The 22,179-nt window shown below is 39.7% G+C and overlaps 2 long non-coding RNA genes across 2 annotated transcripts in view; one reads left to right on the top strand and one right to left on the bottom strand.

Annotated features, from left to right (window-relative positions):
* LOC142056047 (uncharacterized) overlaps positions 1-21,749 on the top strand; it is a 49,196-nt gene extending 27,447 nt beyond the window's left edge. The window contains exons 4-7 of the long non-coding RNA XR_012660189.1: positions 10,089-10,170; positions 11,758-12,030; positions 12,524-12,605; positions 18,103-21,749. This is a non-coding gene — a long non-coding RNA (uncharacterized LOC142056047). The remainder of the gene's footprint in view (positions 1-10,088; positions 10,171-11,757; positions 12,031-12,523; positions 12,606-18,102) is intronic.
* The window catches only part of LOC142056048 (uncharacterized), a 93,599-nt gene continuing 79,348 nt past the window's right edge, over positions 7,929-22,179 (bottom strand). The window contains exon 11 of the long non-coding RNA XR_012660190.1: positions 7,929-10,136. This is a non-coding gene — a long non-coding RNA (uncharacterized LOC142056048). The remainder of the gene's footprint in view (positions 10,137-22,179) is intronic.

Raw genomic sequence — 22,179 nt, 5'->3', positions numbered from 1 at the left:
TGGTCTTTCGTGCAGTGCAGGAGAGGTCCCCGTGTGCCTGGCAAGAGGTGCACGGAGCAGATTAACTCTAGCGGAGATTTACAAACAGGCTTCAACAACTGCTTTGTGACTAGACCTATTAATTCAGTGTGACTTCTCAGGCAAGCCAAGCCAATGCTGTACTTCAGCCAGATGGTTTAGACAAAATAAAAGTGAAGAAATACGTTCAGACAAAACAAAAGTGAATCCTAACTTCTTCTGAAAACTCAAGATGAACCTGAATTTCTGAAGATACTTTTCCTCGCCTCTCCCTCGGCCTCCTAAAACCCTGGCACCTACCCACTTTAGCTGGAACAGAAAAACTCTTCTCGGATTTCCAGCCTGTCTTCAAGTAGGAAGTATAGAAAATCTTGCAGGAAAGCCTTTTCTTATGAGATTTCCAGGCAGATTTTCTGAATAAAGAGAGTCTTACACATTTCAGTTAGTTACTAAGTCTTCTGAGAAGCTTCCATCCCCAGCTTTAATATAACTCTTGAGACACAACATGTAATTACGGGATGAAAGGCTGCTAAACCCTACAGCCACTTCAGTAAACTTTGTAGGATTGTAGGTGATCAGAAATATATCGAAAGTCAGAACCCACCTCTCCTTTGTTTGAAGAGAATCTTCATTTATAGCAGCATGCCAGTTAACTTCAGCAATTACATGAAAGAGCAGAGAGGGGTAACCCTGCACAATGAAATGGAGCAGCTCAGGAAATAAACCTAAGTAAGTCACAACATTTTCCTCACTTTGAGGCAGTTGATCTGTAAAGGTGCAGAGCACATTCACCCGCCTCTGGATCCTGCTCTCACTTAGCATCTTTTACCTCTGTCGCCAGAGAGGGAGAACCTATGCATAGAAATGAATCCACTACCTCTTCCTCGATGAAAATACAAGTACGAGAGATGAAAGGCAAGGAGTCCCTGCTGCCTTTCCAGCTAAAGTTTTTCTCCCACTTGTTTGGGTCTGGGGGAGCTTCCCCCATACTGCAGCACTTCCCTGAGCAGGGCTGGGGCACATCTGCTTCCACCGGTGCTCCCAAGCCCCATGCTAAGGGAGTTACACACCTGCCGCCGCCAAAAGAAGCTGTGGGTCCACACATATACACCCATTCATAAAGGGATGAGACAAAGGTAGGCACTTAAATCTTGCTTTGAGAAGGAACAGGGAAAGAAGGGAATGGCTGACCAGGAAGAAAAACCAGCTGGTGCCTCTTGGCATCACCAGCACCAACGCCCCCAGAGCTGAGGCCACCCCCACACTCCTGCCCCTCAACTGCAGCACATTTTATGCCACCAACACACAACCCTGAGGTAAAGGTTGTGCAGGGAAAAAGACAATGGTGATTATTTACTCACCTGCTGAAGTGGTAATTTGTGCTATACTATGAAAGTTTTAGGTTTCCCGATGTATGGAAGGCAAAAAGCCCCCAAATAAGGACGCTTGGATTGTCACTGTCAATGGAGACAAGGTGCATGGTGTTTAGCCTCGCTTTCTTTTGTGGGGCCATGGCACTTAACCATGCTTAATCCTTTTTAATGAACACTTTGCTGATGCAAATCAGCCTACAGATCTCTATGTAAAGGAAAATACTGAAAAATCTGTTGGGAGACTGTGACTCTGTGAGGTAGACTGGGCTAAAATAAAGAGTGCCACATAAAGGTGAGTGAAAAACAACTGCAAGTTTAAAATATGCTTCTGGTAAGCTCAGGAAGATGTTTCAGAGAAGAATGTTGTCTGAACTGGTGAATTTTTCATTTCATAGTTACAAAAAGAAAAATAATTCAATGCTACTCTTTTCTCCAATAATAGTTCAAAACAGAGAAGTACTAGCACTGTTTTCAAACAGAGCTTTGCTGTACTTTAAGCTTACTCTCTGTCTAAAGACAGGAAAGAACACCAAGTTACACTGGCTGTTCTGCCAGTTGGAAAACATTTAGAAAGTGTGAGAATGTGGAAGGCAAAAAGAAATATCACATCCTTAAGCTTTGTCACTGTTTTTCAGCTGGAAAAATATTGGAAAGCTGAAAGACGTTTCTTTTTTCATACATTCTTATTTTTTAGAATGGTTTCATAGGAAAACCATCGTCTCCTAGGAAAGATATTCAAGCAAGAAAAATCAGAGTTTTCAAGCACTCTTTCGTCACACGAGCCGGTATCATTTCTACTCACTCAACTGATAAGAAAGGCATTTATCAGGCTGGGTATTTACACCTAAAGATAATCCGTTAATAGAAAGACAGTGGCCAGGTAGGACCTTCTGAGCATAATAATTTTCCGTTTTTGCTCTTAGTGAATTTTTAAAGTGTGTTTTAAATACGCACTTGCATACAGACATGAGACAGCCATTTCTTTCTGAGGACCCTGCTCGCTCACACAACAGCAATATTTCAAACATTTTTCAAGAGCAGGATAATGAGGAGCACATACAACAAAAGCAAATTTACAACTCAAATAATTATTCACTGACTTTTCTAACTCAATTTGCCATCTCTAATAATTCTTATTTTACTGGTTTTTAATACTTTCAAAAGTTTGTTGGATGGCTTAATCAATCAAAAGTCTCACATTGCCTAAAAATTTGACTGCCTTAAACTGGTGACCTTCCCCCCTATCATCCAGCTTTGCTTAATGACCCTTCCCACTCTCACTGGCAATTATCCTAAGCCAATAGTATTTGGAGTAGTCCAGACAGCTGAGTGACTCAAATGCATGTTGCATATCCTTTTGCTCAAGCCACTGTTGGCAGATTATTGCACAAGGTGCCGTGCTTTCCCCTTACTCTACCAGAGGCTATTGCTTAAAAGAGCCAGTTCCTGGAAAAACAATCATAGGTCAAAACTGAGCGAGTGATGGAAAGGCCCATTTTAGTCACGTATTTTTGGCATGGAACCACGGAGAGTGCATAATCTGTATAAATGTTAGCTTTCTAAATAAACTTAACCTCTGATTGCATGAAAGCAGGGAATAAAGTTGAAACTTGTTCCTTTCATTAAGCAGCCTTTCAAAACCAGCGCTTGTTTTGTTCTAAACAGTCATAAATCTTGACAAGTGCTAATAAACAAATAGCAACAATAGCAATGAAGCCAACAGAGCTACCACAGACGCGTCACTTTGTTCCTTTCCTAAAGCATGGAAGTATTTTTGCCTGCTATACAACCTTGCCTTCACCTTGCAGAGAGGGGATGGGAACGTCTTCGGGGCATGTATCTGTGTAGCTATTTTTGTGTTGATACGGTGTGGCGGGTGTCAGCAGCGCTGTGCCACCAAGCAGTCTAGTGGGCAGTGCTTGAACTTCATCCGTCGATGCTTGTGGGATGTTTCTGATGATGTAAACGTCCCACTCAGGCTCTGGGAAGGGTATACGCTTTTGGCAAAAGTCAGCTAGTGACAGCAGTCACGGTCCAATACTTTGTCCAGTTTTGACTCCTCTCCAAACTGCAATAGCCTAACCAGGAATTCTTTTGCTTTCTTGTTGCTATTGCAATTCACCATGATGACACTGATATATGGAAGGGTTTGGGGTTGGTTTTTTTTTTCAGATAAAAAGGACAGCAGGAACATTCTATTTATGTACTTAAAATCACCTGGAAAGCAAAGAGGGGAAAAAAAAATTGATCCACCTAAAGCAATTATATAAAAAAGAGTCTTCAAATTTTTAGTGCACTCTAGTATTCTTAAACGAGATGAAAAAGTGGAGTGTTTTTCTGTATACCATGCTACAAACACCTTAAAAATCCATCTTTCTCTAGCCATATGTTAAGGAAGGCAAAGCAATGCAGATGAGAAGACACAAAGGTAGACAAGAGTTTTTAATGTTAAACTGTGGCTTACCTGCAGGTTCTGTTCCATTTCTTCCCCCGCTTTCTTAATGCACATAGGTGACCTTGCACAACACAGGCCAACATCTCAAGGACAAAGTTTCCCATTTTTACTAGCTTTCTAAAATTAAATAAATCAGAATTAAATACTTTCATCTGGAACTAGCAGATAGAGTATACCTTACATGAAGAATAGTGCATGGATACTAGCTACGCAGAGTACATGATTTCTACTTGTTTTCCTGCACCTAAGGCAATATTTACCCCACATTTCTCCCTAGGATGATTTCTGGTCACTCCCATGCTGCCTTCCTGAGAAAACCAGCACATAGGAAACTCTGTGTCAGTTGCCCACATCAACCATACCTCCCCATTTCATGTTCCACCCTGCTGGAAATAAAAATCTACTGTGTCCTTCAGTAGTCTGCCCTTTGGAGAACATGGACAATATGCACATATTATAGCTGATAAAGTACACCTCACATCAAGAATAATGTAGGGATCACAGAAGATGTGATTTCTGTGCACCCGACAATAGAGACATGCTGCTTCTAGAGAAGGAGGAATTTTGTTTTCAATGTAGGTGGGGTTTAAGTCACTCAGCAATTTGTCTGAGGCAAAGATACAGTACATGGCTGGTTTCATTTTTAAAAAAAGCACTAAGATGATTTAGTGCTTGTCACATAACACTAAGACAATGCACAGTTACACTGGCCATTTTAAAAGTACTTTTTGGGGGTGGTTTTTTTTTTACTGGTTGCAGGACCATGAACATTATATCATGACTGTATATTAATTTTCTTCCTGGTGTGTAAAGGCATCGGCTCCAAACTAGGGACCCTAAGTTTAAGAATGCCAGTGTTCAGTCAGCAATGTTCACAAACGCCCTATCAGAGAGAAGCACTGTACTCCAAAAAAACCCAAAACCAATAACATGAAAAACACACACAAAAAAAAGCCCCACCTTGTTCATTCAAAACCCCTTGCAAAAGATTACAGTAAAGTTTCCGGCACTTCGGCATGATTGACATGCAAGAGTCTGTTCATGTTCTGGCACAAGTATCTCCTGATGAAGTTATCCCTTTAGTGGTCATAGAAGGTCATCTTTTATGTCTTTACTCCTTTGTAAATAAGGTCTTAGGTAGTTCTCCTCCCAGTTTCATGCCTACACATGATTTCATAGTTTATTAACTATTTGGTGGCTTTCATTGTGTTGTGGCTTTTTTTTTCTGTTGACTGCCACCCCGGCTTTGCCAACGCGAGTCTTCATTCGCAGCTGTGAAAGAAGGGATGGGGCTGGGGCACGACGTGACCCGTGATCTCTCCTTGTCACACAGAAGATGTGCAGAAAGAAAGGGATAAGGATTAGCAGATACAGCCTGTTGCTCTGCTCCCATTCAGCGCTCCGAGCCAGCGAATCTGTGGCGTGTACCGATCACCGATTTTAGCCCTGCCAAGCCCCTAATCCCCTCTTAATACTTCCCAGCAGAAGCAATGCTCAAAGAGCTCGTCCCTGTCTCACCCAGCAGACAGAGAGGCCCTTTGGACAGGAGAGCTGCACACTCTTCCGCATGAAACAGAAGTTCTGCTTACTTCCAGAAACAGAGAAACAGGACACAAGGTTCCCACAAAGTACCCTAGGGCTGTTAATAAAAGTAAAATAAATCAGAGTGAACTATACCATTGTGGAACAGCTAAAATGGTGTAGTTAAGCATTTTACAGCTAAAGTCAGTGGAGAGCAATACAATGACATTCTTGTGGTAAACAAAGCCTTTATATATTATTTAAATTCCCAGAGAACTGTAACATATGCAAGAGCTCATTATGAGAGTGTTTTTCCAGTGGCCACCTGACCTTCTTATAAATTAGACCACTGAATAGCCAATGACCTTTAATGTTTCTTGACTCTTCCTCATTTTGAAAAATCACCCAAGTTTTGTGAAATGCCAAAAATCTCTAAAGGCATTTCTAACATTTCAGAAAGTATTCTGAGGCTCTTGTCACCATGGAAAACTACTTGAAGATCATTAATAAACCATGATTAAACATAATTTTTCTCTGCATTATGTCATATTTTTCATTTTTTGAAGTAAAAAAGATATGTAGATGAAAACACTCGATTCTAGAGATGACTTGAAAGTTCAGACTTGCCCTGGAGACCTTGGTTTCAGCCAAAGCAGATGCTGTAATAAAATTGCACATACATACAAATACTTTAACAGGTTGTTCCTAAAACTAGAAGCCTATCTATTGGAAACTCCCTACCTTTGGCAATTCTCATCAGTTGCTATAATAAATACTCCATTTTCTGCAGGCACAGTGTTCATTTAACAGAAGCTCTGAAAGCATGTGTGAATTTTTGACATTGTCTTCCAACAGCCCCCCAAACTAAACAGCAGCCATAAATCCATCCTTTATCCTTGTTTAGTCATTAAATGTTTCTGTTGGATCTGTTTCCGAGACATTTGAACTTTTCAGCTGGTGCTTTAGTAATTTGTAACAAGTCCTGCGTTAACTACATGCACTTTTTTTAAGGGGGTTTCAATAAACCCCAAGCTACAATGACATGACGGCATTGCAAGGCTCTCAAAACCCCAACAATCTTTTACTTAAAACAACTAAACTTTTCTTATGCAACACATAAACACTTCCTGGCATTTTTGGGTGCTTTGACTGTGTCTTGATCTCGTTCAGAAACTGAAGAAGTAACTATAAAGCATATGTATTATACATTATATCTATAGACAGTACAGACAAAAATATATAGCATATAGAATATACTCTCATATACAATATAATATAAAAAACTATATAGAAAGAATGAATGAGCTGGAAGAACTTGGCCAGTACAAAGTTAGGCACCCTGGAGACCTGAAGCTGAAGAAATCATATGGTGCTTCACTGATGTTGCAGAGTACAGACACTGAGGGGGAACAATTGTGGAACAAAAATTGCCAGGCACATGGCCAAGCATATTTGGGCAGGAATGGGGAATTTTGGCAGAGCTCGTGAAGCCCAACTCACGCTGGCAGAGAGGGGAAAAAGGCCTGTGGGCCCCTGCAGGTGCTGCTCCGGGACAGTTTTTTCCCCTCTCCCATCTACAGCCTTGCCAGCCCCAGAGTGGCCGTACCGGTGCTGGAAAGGTGCTGCTTATGCAGGGGAACTCCTCCAGCAGGCTGCAGCTGGAAGGGCTTTGTCTGAGGTCGAGTCTCTTTTATTCCACCCGTGCCCCCTTCTTTTTTTCCCCCTTCCTCTCCCCAGGTAGTAAAACATGATGCATTTTAGTTCTTAAAAATTAAAATGATAATACAATCCAGGAACACAATGAATTATTTTTTTCACCAATGAAGGTGCAGGTCTAGTGCTACAGAGAGAACTTTCTCCTGGCGTTTATTTTATTTAATCAAGCTGGCAGTGGCAGAAGACTGGGTAGTGTAAACCAGGTTAGCTGATGTTGTGCTAGAGGGTTTGCCCATCCCACTCCCACGAACAGGGAGCAGACACACTTTGAAATGCACTTGGCTCCTTAGGGTCCTGAGGCTTTCACTGATGATAAAACCAGGTTCTAGTGCTGTCTGGGATAACCAGTGGACCTGTAGGCAGATCCTAGTCAAATTTTGCCTTATATTATCAGCAATAAGAGTCTCCAGAAAAGTACTGTTTGTCAAATTTATCAAGTTATAAGGGAAAACCCTGCGTTTCCAAGATCTCAAACCAAAAGTCTAGTGGCATCTTTTGTGAAAGACCCACTTGCAGGCAGGTCAAGTCTAAAAGCCATTAACAAGAGAGGAAGTAAGCCTGGTGGCTTAGCTTTTGTGTTCATTTTTTTATTCGGTGAAACTATAATTTAAAATACATTCTTTCACTTTACTGGACTTCAGTAGGTCATCTAGATATTTAGACCAATTTGAAAATGTTAGTAGTTATGTGGCGTTTTAATGCTAAAATCTCAGTATGTCTACAATGTTTTCCTTCGTGCCATTATTTCTCACTGACAGGTAAGGGGAGGTTTTGACACCGTTAATATAACATAGGGTGTTAATCTTATAATCGCCCTGTCAGCACTTTGTGTCAGGGTGTTAATGACCACCTTTCAGCCACTCAGAGTTGCCTGCCAATAAAAATAGTACCGGCACCTATCCAACCAGCAGCTAGGCAGCCACTTTGCTTTTTCCCCAAAGAATAAATAGAAAATTTCACTAGCCATGTGGCTGTAAAGACGCTCCTCTCTCCTTACTCATTTCCTTTTCCTTCCTTGCACCCGCTGGCAGAAAAAACAGCTTTGATGCTGAGCCTTTTTAATGTATTTTGCATGCTTTATTTTAAAATGTACAAATTATTTCTCAAGTTTTAAATAAACATAACACCTTGGACAGGATAAAAGCAGAATTTTTAACAGCAAGGATCAAAATTTTTTTGCCACAGCTCTTTGCAGTATAAATGTAACCCAAAGACAAATGCCTTATTTCTGTAATTTCTCAACGGTTGAGATGAGTCCACATTTTTCTCTCCGCACAGGAGAGGGGCTTTTCCATCTTCCTGGCAGGAGCTACACAATTCCAGATGACTGACTTTATACGACTAGAGGAATTTTATTACACAAATAACAAAGGGAGACAAAGAGAGGAAGAGGGAGAGCGCCACTCTCCCTCACTCCAAATAATAAACAAAGAATAATAAACATTCCCGCAGTAGTCCGTAGGGATTCCAGATGCTGTTCCATCCTCCGTAAGGCCTGCCTTTCCTTCAGACTTCTTCCTAGCCCGCATTAGACCTCTCTGAAAAAATCTCACTCTCAGATCTGGTGAAACCCCGGACCACTCAGAGCCTTTGCTCCAGCAAGGCTGTGAGTAATTGCCATAATATGTGCTTACTTGTGCTCTGAAAGACTGTTCAGTCACAGGCAAAATCCACACAAAAAGAATTGGTCTGAGATATTACGGTTCACGTCGGGGTGGATTTCTGTTGCATTTCTCTCAGCTGAGCTCCTTCGAAGCGCCCATTGCCTTAAAGCTGTGGTCCTTGTGGCCTGGTGTAGCTTGATGATGAATTTCCTCCCCATCCCACTTACCACATATCTTCCACCACTGCTATTTAGGGTCTTAATCACAAATTCTCCCCGAGTTTTATGTAAATACAACTGCAGGTTAACTTTCAATAAGGTGCGGGGAGGCCAATCAGCAAATCAAAGCAATCTCGGTGCTGTGATGAAATCCCATATTGCAGCCAGTCTGCTGCTCTTACTATCCTGTTGGGTTTGGTTTTTTACTTAAATTCTTACAGGTTTCTTTTAATCAAGTGACGTGGCTGATGATTGGCCAGGGATAGTTCCAGCATCATGTGCTATCCATCTGGATTTTATATGCATTGCATTTTCCCAACTGAAAAGAAACAGACGTACTACCCAACTAATTAGAACTCAGTCCCAAAAAAGTAACATTTTGTTCCTAGAGAAAAATTTGTTTCTCATGTGGGATTTTAATGCAGACCAAAAAAAGTAGCAAAGCATAAACAATCACCAGTTTCCATGTCATACAAAGCCAAAGATGCAGTCAAAATCATTTCCGTATTAAAACAAACAGAATTTACTTAGCCTTTGCTTGCTATATTTTATAGTAAGCATGAATGCTGGAATTCCTATTATCTTGGGTGCACAAAGACATTAATTATATCAATAGATAAAGAATTTAATTTTTTCCACGGTTGTTACAAAATATGTGATGTGCTTTGCAACAGCGAAATCAATGTGAAAGCTCAGACACTCAAAACAGCTCAAGATATGCTTTGTCTTGCTGTGATCAGGCATTAATATAGAGAATACCTATATTTTTTTGCAACGAAGATAACAGAATTAGATTCTGAAAGTAAGGGGGTATAAGACGATCACATCACTGACTTCAAGAAAAACACTATCAGTCAAGCAGCCTCCACTGAGATTATCACCCGGTGCGAGCCACAATGGCCACTGGAGGGTGGACTGCCAGACCATTTAAATAAACTATCACGCCTCAGTCCTGCAAAATTATTCACTGCTGATATTCTAAATATCAGTGTGATTGCAGTTAAATCAAAGGGAAGGTTTAACTGGCACTTTTATGTGTATCATATACTTCAAAATACATGCACTACCACAGGTATATAAAATGTATTTAAAAGTGTTAAGGCACCGGAGGTCTATCACTACTTAAACTGAATTACTAGTTTATCCCACACTCTGTTTCCCTTCTTATTTTACCTCTTTCCAGGGACTCATAAAAATACCTGTACTTGGCAGGAGGGAGGAACTTCACCATCTGCAACAAGAACATCGGGTCAGCTGTTTGGATGGTGAACATAGATTCAAATCTGCACATATGCATATATGTATATGCATGAAATGATGTGTAAAGAAGCGGGCGGGGAGAGAAAGGCCAGCCCTTCCACCTGCAAATCCCAGAGCACTGTAAACGGGTCACTTTACCCAGGTCTGCCTGCCAGGCGCTTTTTCACATCCCAGTCATTAGCTGTGCAGGGATTTCAGAGCTTCACGTGTTGGTAAGGCTGAGCAGGTCACTATAGTTCAAAACAAAGAGGTCCAAGACTCCTCTCCAAACAGCTGTGGTTCATATTTGAATTTTAGCCTTGTGGACTGTAAAAACCTCAGAGCCCGTGTTCCCCAAGGAAGTCTTGCATAAGCTTTGCTCTCAATTAGTGGAGCATAGAGAAAGTAAAAGGTCCAGACTTCAGCTGACCTTGGAACACTGAGAGTAACTGGTCAAGCCTCTCTTAGATATGTGTGTATATTTAACTCTTGTTAACAGTAATGGGATTGACATGTGCTTATTGAGGGTCAGCTATAACCCCAAAGTAAGCAAATTATGAGAAGCCAAGAGCAATCAAACCTTGTTACATTTTAGAATTTTGCCAGAACAATAGTTATTCCAGAATTATTTTATAGGTTAGGCAAATCTGTCCATCTGCAGTGGGACGTCATCTTCCCAATAGATCTTAGTTATTTACCAGCTTTTCAGTGGTTTAGTTTTGATAAGTGAAGCAAGTCTCCAAGAACTCTTGTGCAAAAAGGAAGCAGCTGCTTGCAGGGATGAGCCATTATGGTTAAGGAAACCTCCTGGGAACATTATGACAGGCACTGTGCTTACAAACTGCAGAGATGTGAGAAGGAGGGAATGCTGTTTAATTTTGTGATCTCTTCTGCCTGGTGGGAAAGTGGTTTTGGAAGAGTGGGAAATTCATATGAACTCGATTTGGTATTTCTGAGGACAGAAGTTCTTTATTGACAGCCTGGCTGCTGTTAACATAAACGTGCCCCTTTGCACTTCATTGCTGGCATACAGAGAATACTTCTAGGGAAGAGGCAAGTTCACCCTTCTTGTCTTTAAACCTTTGATTGCCCCTGAACCTTCAGCCAGCAGTTATTTTGGAGAATTTTTTTTTTTTTTTGAGATATTGACATTTTGTCAGTAAAATTCAGACTGAGGACACTAAAGCAATTTTCACAAACTACTACTGGATATAGCCATCAGCTGGTCATAGCTTTCAGTTGCCACCAGCCTGCCTTTGACCAAACTGGCTAAACGAAGGGCTGAACTCATCAACATTAGCCATGGGATTTGGCCACAAGATGAATTAAGAGACGATTAATAGAGAGTGCACAGTCAATTCCTTCATGAAGCTACAAAAACTGTAGCCAGACTTTCAGCAGCTCATCAATAATATTTTGAGCCATCCAGTCTCCTCTCTGTCATCCCCCAAAGAGATTGTCAACATCAGTGTAAGAAACACAGGATTAAGAGTGGAATTTGTGCACTTGACTGAATTAGTGCTATGAGACCTGTGGGCTACAGGAGACTATTTCATGCAGGACTTTGCAGAATGGCTGGGGAGTAAGAAAGATGTCTTCTGTTTCTTTGACAGAAGGGCGCTTGTAAAGAGGAAGATGCTCAAGCCAATACAGTAATATAAACCAAAAAGAAAACTGGCTGTTTCTTTGAGACTGCGTGGCTGGTCACATACTTCTGAAATCATATGAAAGCTGCCTCATTTACATATGAACTTAATGCCAAAAAAAAAAAAGACCACCATAAAACAGGAAAAAGAACAGCTGTGAGACCTCAGGAATCAACAAAGCCAGTCAAGTGCCTGCTTTATCTCCATTGGTGCAGCAGAGGATATGAGCATGTTCAACAGGTATGTGTGGTATCTCTGGGAAAATGGAAAGCCTAAACTACAGTTATCATTGGCAAAGACACTACAGATGATTCTTGGTCACTTCGTTTTCCCTGACTTTATCAAGTTATCTGTTTCAGACCTTCGGTGGAAAAGCTGATTATACCTAGGCCTTTTTCTGTATCTAGTAAGCTAAAGGAAGCAAAGCAAAGAGCAAGCATCAGTACAGAGCATGCCCTGAACTTTTTAGGCAGGAGTTGGCTGGCTCTGCTTGTGACATAGCGTCTGTCTGGCTAGCCATCTAGTAGAAGACACCTTTAAAAATAATGTCTTGGTTTGACTGAAAAACCCATAGAGGACACGATTTAAGAAAAGGAGTACCCAGCATCAAGGATGCTGAAACACCTCAGAGAAACAGCAGTTTAGTTGGCTTATACAGACACATATATGTATACATACACACAGCCCTTGGTGCTGTTCCTAAAGGCTTCTAAAATGAATTTGTTTCTTTAAGGGGAGAATACAGTCTTTTGAGACTATGACTTGGAGAAGGTGGAACTATTTCCAGCTTTGTCAAGCACTGTAATCATGAAAAGGTCAGTCATTCCCTCTTCTCCCCACTCTCTTTCCTGCCATTCTTCTGTGTTACTGGTTTGGTTGTGCCTATGAGACAAATTCTAACAAGGTAATACTTGTAATTTTTCAGCAACTTGGAAGAAGTTACACTCTGTTCTGCTTGCCCCCATAATCGCTTTGTTATATGTAACTGATCATTCAAGTCATGTTATAGTTTTGGGCTTGCTGAATGCATGGCCATGATGCTGTTCATTTCAGCAATAATAAATGGTTTTCCAAACTGTGTACATATAGGGAAACAGGAATTTCATTACTTCTCTGATGTCAATGTGAACAACCTAACTCACCTGAATGTTTGTGAATTCTATTTAATCCACTCAATTTAATTACATGATCATATAGCTTTTAAAAAAATATTCACTCTCTTCTGGCTCTAGCACTCTCCATCTGTTATACCTCTAAAATTGGCTTTTGTATGTTGAATAATCAACGTTTTCTTTTCATTACTTACGTACTATGTTATGAAAAAAAAGAATCTATAAACACAAGACTTCTCACTAATTATTAAAATTCCGCCATTTATTATAACTAAATATTTGTTTAATTTATACGAACAACTTTTTTCCACTTAATTCAAGATTGTCCCTCATCACCTTTGAACAATAGCTTCCTGGACAGTTAAGTAATAGACTAAGCCTCATTTTGGAAGAGCAAGAAAAATAGCTTCACATTATTTGAAGTGTTGGCTCCTCAGAGCGATGGTATTCTCCCATTCTGAACCTGGTCAGTGCCTCAAACAATGTCATCAGCCATTTGGACCAAAACATCTACATGTTTGAAATAATAAAACAGAACACACACACACACACACAAAGTGCATTATCACAGTAGTTTCTAAAAGCTATTTCCAAATACATTGATGCATGCTTTAATTTTTGAAGCTCCTGAATTGTACCAATGATAAACTGGTATTTTGAAGGATTCAAAACTTTATCCAGTGCAGAGAAGCTGCCCAGTGTGGAGAAAAGAATGATCTTGGAAAAACTGACAGCTTCTACAGAGAAACTTGGTAAATAGGTTCCTGCCTGGTTTCCTTTCATCATTGACAAACACAACTAGTTTCCAAATGCAGCTAAACTGAGATTACAGACCTGCTTTTAGTTTGTGTGACTAACAGAGGGGAAACTATCTCTTACCACGAGTTGAAAAGCATTGGAAAAATAACGATGGCACTATTAGATTAAGGGATATAAAACCTGGCCTGAGAAGAGTAGTAATTTCAGACTGACCACCAGCATGCATACTGGTATTTTTTCTTCTCTGTTTACCATATTTATATAAATATTCACTAAGTGTTTATTTGTAAGACTTCATTTGGCACTTCCTGTACATCCTAAAATGTCACTGACTTCAGTGGGTGTATAACAGGATGCCAGCTCAGGCCTAAGGTTCTGAATTATGCATTGCATATTTCTTCCTATCTGAATGGAAGCCTGTTAGCATACTTCCCGATCTAAGCATCGGGCCTCTGGTGAATATTTCTATTGGAAGACAAAATCCTTAATCAAAAGAGAGTTTCTAAAAAGATGAGGCTCCTTTGGAAATTCTGGTCTTAGTTACAGGACAATTCATCACTCCTCTGGAGCTTTGAAGCTCACATAACAAACATAACACAATGAGGTCTGAATCAAAGCAAGTAGCCCAAAGTTAGTCGCGGTGTTTTCCTTCCCATAATTTCTGCCAGTCTCAGTGAGGCATGTTTATTACAAACTTTTACAAATTATATGCTAACATAAACCCAAGCTAAGTCCTTGTCTGCAATAAGTTCTTGGACTACTAGTATGAAGTCTTCTAAAAATATAGCTCAGAAAAGTGTATGACTTGAAATAGAGTCATTTCAAGGGAAATTTAGGTTGCTATGTCTTCAACACACAACTGAGAAACCTGTGATTGCTGAGCAGGTTAAGTTTCTGGCTATTCTTTAATGTATTTATGTCTTCTTAAAAGGCCTTTGGAAATGCTGTTAAAGCTGAGCCAAGGATTGTTTATTAGCTTTGCTTATTTCTGTCACTCTTGACCTTAGGAGGAAGACACTCAGGGACAGCTTTGTTTTTAACCCAATTTCACTCATTACAATGAGCTTCATTATCTGTATGGACCCCAGGCTCAGGCTTGTGCAGAAAAGGCACATTATTATTTTCTTAGTTTCTTCCAAAATGCGTAGGGTAAAGAATGATCTATTATTTATTTTATTAAAAGTTTTTCAAAGCCAAATCTGCATCTAGAGGTTCTGTAAATACCCACAGAAACGAAAACCCTTCATTTGCCTTTTTCTGCTCGTCCTGTACCAAACACCGTGAGGTAGGGTGTAAGTATGGACCATGCTTGGTGCTTTCCATGACTTGTTCACAAACTCATTCAGTTTCAGCCCCAGAGAAGATTTAGGAGTCTATCAGTTTTCTTGGTAGGAGATGGATTAGGCCATTATGATTCAATCACTTTATAAGGTTTACAAATCTCACGGCCTGCAAAAGTGTCTCTAGTACCACATGAACAGAAGACCAGCCCCACACTCTCACACCAGCCACAGAGAGGAGCACTGAAAACCAAGTGGTCATGGGTAGAGGGGTCCCTGCAGCTGATGTGGAGCTACCACAAAGATCTGTTTTAACATGCAGTTCTGCCTTCTAAAGGACATTTCAGAGGAAAGGACTTCAAAGGCCTTTGAGGCTGGTCTCTTGTGTCAGATACTACTGTATCACATTGACTCTTTAACTAATCGAGCTTCTGAGTAAAAGCAATGAAGGTTTTTCACTTGGTTGCAGCAGTTCTTGACTGGTCGGTGATCTTTGAAAACTGTCATCATCTTCTGCCTTTAGATATGTTTATAGGATTTTTTTAAATCTATGTTGTCATCAAATCCCCCCACTTCTCCACTGGTGGTTTTCAGAGGAAGCACCATCAAAAATAAAATATTTATTGTGGAAATAGTACTCTTATTCCTCTATCAGAGTTGATCATAGCAAGGCCTTTTGATTAAAGCTTCTACAGCATTTCAAGACATTGAGTTGGAAAGAACTTCCATATTTATTGTTGCCTGAAAGTCTTCCTGCAGCGTCTTCTCTGGCCTTTCAGTCATCCTAACAGAAACCATGAGCATGTGAACGCAAAACGTGATATATCCCTGACAATTTCCATGCTCTGTCTCTCTTCACAGCTAGGACATTTAAGAAATCAAAAAATTAAAACAAAGTAGTTGACATTTATTGAAGGGAAGAGGTTATGGAATTATGTCAAACAGAGCACTGCAGCAGAAGAAAGCCTGCCAGTAAGTTTAACTCCTTCTAGCGTTTTATTGCTCATCGTAATTATTAACATCTTTAGTTAGAACACCATTTGGATATCATTAAAATAAATGCAAACGATCTTGGCCTATCCTTAAGGACTTTTCTAGACACGCTTTTTTTGTCGCTCAGCTCACTAATGGATCATTTTTATCATAGAGTATCACGTTATGTACATTGAACAGTTTAGCAATGTCCAATGATGTCCTGTTGAGCTGGAAATAAAATTGCACAGATTTATCACTATACTGCGGATAACTTGAAATAAATGCTTGTGAACTGTATCTTCACTTAGCAGAGACTTAGTGTATTCTCAATAACCAGCCTCTAAATTCATGCTGTGAACCTGAACCCTCTGGAACTGAAGTCAGTCTCAGCTGGAGCTTTGCATTCACTTGTGTACTCAAGTTGCAACATCCCCTCTACAACCTTTTTATGGCCATGGAGCAACAAGAAGAGAAGACATGGACTCAAACTGAAATGGTGTCTCACATCATTTGAAAGCGATTTGCTCTCTGTCCCCTGAATGATCTAAACCAGTGATTTAAACTAATCTATTTTGGCACCGAAATGGGCTAGAAGCACTTGCTAGGGTACATGCCCCATCTAAACTGTTGAGAAAGTAACAACCAGCTGAGAGGTAAGAATGGAAAGCTGGGGACAATTCTTTCTTAAATTGCTCCTCTAGATCCACTAAAGGATATCCGATTGCATGTTCACCAAGGCTCTTGCAGTACTGGCTAATTACTTTTTCTAAAGCCAAGAACTTAGGCTGTTTTTTTTTTTTTTTTTCATATCACTTTTCCAGAAGTCCTAATTCATCTTAAATTGATTTCGTCCTTAATGCAGCCAGATAACTAAATTACTTCCTTGCACAGAGTTTGCCAAATGCTCTTCCAAAGCACACAAAGACTATGAATTAGAGATAAGACCACTTAGCAAATGATACATTTCAGCACATATTACAAATATGGTCCCAAAGGATCATTTTTGTTATAGAACACGACACAGTCGTGATTAATAAATTGCATCTTCACAGAACATGTTTTGAAGATAATGGCAAATGAGCAAAACAAAATGCTAACAAAAGACAATATTCTTCCCCTTGTTTACATGAAAAAAAGGCGTTTGAGGAAAGAACTTTTGCCTCTTCCTCTACAGAATAACACCAGGAAATCTATGAGGCAGGATCTTTGTGATCTTTTCCACTTTGCTTCCTCCACAAATATTTCCTCCCATAGAGGGTATGTGGGAGAAAGATCAAGTTAGAATAACTCCCTTAAAACATCCTCTGAGCAGGAGTGCTACTTGCTTTTAGGGGTAGGGTTTCTTTTTTTGTTTTGACTTTTTAAGTTCAGTGCATAAGTGAGATAACCAAGCAGGCTTAATGAGCAGTCTGTGCACCCTCAGGGGAACACAGACCTTCATGGCCTTCCCAGGGGCTTCCAGTCCTTGTCAATAGGGCTGAAAAGTCATTGTTTTGTGACTGTTGTCTTAAAAAAATGTTAAACTGGACAAAGTGAAGATTTTCTGCCAATCTGAACCTAAAGCTGAAGAGTCCAATAGTTTAGGTCTGAAAGAAAATACATCTGCTTAGCATTTCGGTTTCCTGCTGGAAATCTCATTGCAAAGTCTCATTGCATCCGTAGCCTGTTGTAAACAGGGTGCCCCTCCAGCTGCACGTTCACGCAAACATTGAACTATTTACTCTGTCATGAAAAAAACAGAAGAGTGCTACCTCTCCATGTGGTACTTGTTTGGTTGGGCAGCGATTCCTCACTCTGCCAGGTGGTTATAGCTCAACTCACTGCAGAGAGAGACAAAACGATCTGATCTCTCTGCCAGTTTGCACATGTGGCTTTTTCTATGCTTCCCTTAAGAACTACGCAGAGTAAAAGATTTTGCTGGTTTTACATTTTTCCTTTTGTTCTTCTTAATAAATTTTTTCTCATCAGACAATGGCATCTTCCGTAATTTTTCTGAATTTAACAAAATAAGTTCTGAAAGTACTTGCCGTTATTTTGTCCTATATACTGAGATGGTTTTCTTTGTGGTGTATGTGAAGAAAGCTGATATTCATAGGCCTCTGGCTTTATATTCTGTCTCCATATATGTATATATGACTCTGTTTGAATACTGATCGCACTAATTTACAACAGTTTATGACTATCAGGTACCAGCCTCTCCTGCTGAAGGACTTCTCTGCTTAAAGTAAATGTTCATTGCAACAGAAACCTGAATACCATTCTCTCCTCTGCCAAGGACTATCTAACTATCAAGTTGATTGATCGGCTGCCCTCTCCTCCCCATCCCTCAAAGTATGCAATATATACTAAGTAAAAAAATTCAGCAAAAAGAAGCTGGAAGCCAGAGCACTATGTTTTCAAGCTAAAGCAGAAAGGATTTGTGCAAATAGGTCCCCACTCAGCCAAATGCTTTGAATATTGGGATGGGATTTCCTTTGTCCAGTTTGGAGATGTTTAATTCAAAGACCAGATTCACAGTGGAGAAAACTAAGTAGAGTTAAATGCCTTACTCGAAGGGATACAGCTGGCATCTTGCAGTTTTTTCTCTGGAAGGGTTCAGTTTCCTTGTCTCCAGTGACATTACCCTGAGCTGACTTAGCTCTTCCTCTCCATTAATTAAGGAAGTGATGTGCCTAATCTTGGAGCAAAATGTCCTGCTGGCTGGCAGGATGCCTTAAAGTTAGGTCTTGCACTAGCCAGCATTGTATTCTTTGCAGATTTAGCCCTGTGCTTCTTCCATGCAAAGCTGCTCCCTTCAAATATTAAATAGTAGTTAATTAGAATTAGTTGTCACTTAACATTCTTTAAGGTAATTTTAAGATATGAAGACACAGGTACAAATAACAAACAGCTGTACTCAGAAAAAAGGTGGCTTCCACTGAAATCACAGTCAAGAATAGCCGAGATGCTTAATGTTTCTTAGTTTCCCACTACGCTAACATTTTATGAATAACGATTATCCATGCCCAATGCATTTTCTTCTTTTTGTGCAGTAAATATTCTATATTTTCACTTATGTGAGTTTGTTCTATCACAACAGCATGCTGTTGTTGTTTTTATATTCTTGTGTACAACGTATCATTATAATTTAGAATTAAAATGACAATAAAATTTTGAAAATGGCTTTATTAAAGTCTAGCTTATGAATCTGTTTGAGATATGCAAATGTTTTATGCATTGCTTCATCATTTCGAGCTGAAGGAATACTCTTACCATGCAAAGGTTAAACACATGCAATCAGTGCCACACTTACATGTCTTCAACTAACTTGGAAAATTCTTTGCATGAGTATCACATGCGTAGATCTGTTTGCCCTTCACATGATGTATTTGAAGATTATTTTGACTTGTGAATAGCTTGAATTTTTTCTGGAACCTGAGTTTATCTTAAAATTCCTAGACTCTGATAATGTAATCAGGTGTATCCATCATAATCTTACCCACTTAAATGAAAAAAAAAAAAATAGTAGTTTACCAACATTCTTTGGAGTTTATCTTCTTTTTAATAAAGCTTCTGAGGGTATAAAAATATTAAGTAGGGTCCCTTGAAACAGGGAATAACAGCCTGAGATCCAAAACTTTACTGTTTTAAAATCTCTAACTTTTCTTCCTGTAAGAAAAAATTGTCACAATGTGATGCTCTCCTTGTGCCTGGCAAGTACTCTGATGGCAGAATTAGCTTTCAGAAGCTAAATACCTTCTTGAGATATTACTTGGCAGTTTTGACGGATCAGTAATTACATGCCTTCCAATAAAAGGAGGAAATGTTTTGTTGTGTCTGATGATAGCTGAGGTCTCAAATTCTTACAGTTTCCATAATAATTTCCTTCCTGTGTTTGACTTCATTCCATTCCATTCCAAACCAGAGATTTTAGCAATGAAAGGACATGTCAACTTCTGGACAAATCCTACATGACTGTATATGGCATAATTTTATGAATGGAACAGAATGATAAGTAGGTGGTCGGTCATTGAAACATTGACTATGTAAAGCAAAATGTGAGACTTGCAGCTTTTTCTAATTCCTCAGCAACAACCCACTTAAAAAACAACCCAGCATAAAAATTGCTTCTCAGATTACATTTCTAGTTGAAAAAAAGGGATAAGAATTTAGGCTATGCAGGGTTTTTTTCCCAAAATTAAAGACAAGAGATATAATATACGGTCTAGTAGTTAGGATAGGTAACTATGAATAATTTGTGTTCTTATTCTTGCTCTTTTCCTAGCATGTTATGAAAGTTTGGGGCAGTCGCTTGGTGCTTAACTTAGGCTCCTAAATAAGTGTTTTGATTTTCATAAATGCTGAGCGTACTTCTGAGCATGTTTCTCTGTCAGCTCATCTGTGTCTCTCTTTTCCAGGAATGTAACTTTTCAAGCATTCATGTTTTCATGTCTTCATTTCAATCTCCTGTGCTTTAGTTGTAAAAATACAAGCAACATTGCCATTTCCACCAAATACTTTGGGAGTCATAAGCAAAGAAAATATGAGTAGAAAGGACAGTATTGCCAACTGGTGATCATCTTTTTTTTCCGCTTCCTGGCAAGAAACCATCTTACTCAAACTGAGCAAGTGGATGCTTACACAACAGTTTTTGTGAGCAAACTTCTGAAAACACTGTCATTTGCCAAATATGTAAAAAATCATTTTATGTTCATCTAATTTCCACTCAAATTTTTTTTCTAGATGGCCTACCAAAAAAAAAAAAAGACCCAAATAAAAAAAACACCAAGTAACCTCTTTTCTTTTTATTTCAATCGGGCTGAGGGGCAGAGATTTCAGGGCTTTTTCCAACATTTGGAAAGAATGCAGGAAGGCTGGCATTTAAGAAGGCTGGTATTAAGGGTGGAATTTCAGAAGCAGTCAGTACTGGCCTAACTTTGCTTCTGCGGGAGTCAACAGTAAAACATTGTATTGACCAATGGCAAAAGAATCATGGCCCTTTCTGGAAATCTCTGGTTTTTACACACATGCCATGACTTCACTTTCAGCCATGAAGGAAGTGACCTGGTACCCTTAGCCACTCCAAAACACTTCTCTTATGGCAAGAGCAGGCCCTCAGATGAGTAGGACAGTTTTCTGGCTACAATGGGCAGATGTTTAAATAGCATCTTTAGATTAATCCTCAGCACAATTACATTCTTGTCTTTCTGGATATTGTTAATAAATACAATGGAATGATTTGATGACCAATTAAAACTAAGAAAAATTTGAAAGCAAGGTAAAAAACCTTCTGCAAAGCTCTATTGCTTTTGTATGTTCTGTGTTGATAATGGCCACTTGCATAACCTAATTATCAGTTAGACACTATCTAGGTGTCTGCTCGCGTTCACATTGAGATGTATCTCTAATAGCTAAGAGTGCCAGATCTCATATCTAGAGTTCTGAAGGCTAACAAATGTGCATTGGTATTAGCAGCGCTGACACTTCCCATTAACTGATACAAGGATGGTGAGGTGTTTGCTAAGGTCTGCTTACCAGACTCAGAAGGGGGTAGCCTAGCTCTTCAACTTCCACGTAATTTCCTTGCATCGCTAACATGTGTCCTTTCACGCTGTTTTAAAAAGACTAGTAAGATTCTGAAGGGATTTAATCCGTGTCTGTGTGTGTGTGCCATCTGAAGGTATATTTGTTCCCCAGTAGCTTAGCAGCAGATCAGCAGATCCATAACATTTCCAAGGTCTAAAGCCACCTGTCCCCAGAGCTGCCATGATGTTATGGTTGAGGCGGGCATTATTTTTGCAAGAGGAAGAAGAGGAGGGACATCATAAGAAGGAAGTTAACATGTCTTGCCTCGTACACAGGCCCACCCACCCCACCCCCCACATGCCTGCTTTTTGGGAAAGGTGGTGCATCTTTAACTTGTCACAGCCTTCATTCAGACAATAAAGCTGGCATAAATATCTACCTATTTTCTCATCTGTGCTACATCACATGAACTAGCAGCAAAGAAGATGTAGCCTTTCATTTTTGAGCAACTGCGATGGATAGCACTGCAGTCAGAAGGTTATAAGTAAAACTGACTCTCTGGAAAAACACAAGAGTGTCACTACAATAAAATATTGATTCACTCCCACTGTCTCCTTATCCTTCCTTCCTTTCCAGGCCATGCTTTCAAATAAATTGATGGGACTTCAGAGAAATGAATAACACATTTTTAGAGCAGCTAGAGGAAAATTTTTAAAGTGTAGTAGAGATAATGCTTTATGAATGTTGACCTCACTGAA

Source organism: Phalacrocorax aristotelis, chromosome 4 (assembly GCF_949628215.1).
Source record: "Phalacrocorax aristotelis chromosome 4, bGulAri2.1, whole genome shotgun sequence".
NCBI classification, from domain to species: Eukaryota; Metazoa; Chordata; class Aves; order Suliformes; family Phalacrocoracidae; genus Phalacrocorax; species Phalacrocorax aristotelis.
This window is presented reverse-complemented; position numbering and strand designations above follow the sequence as displayed.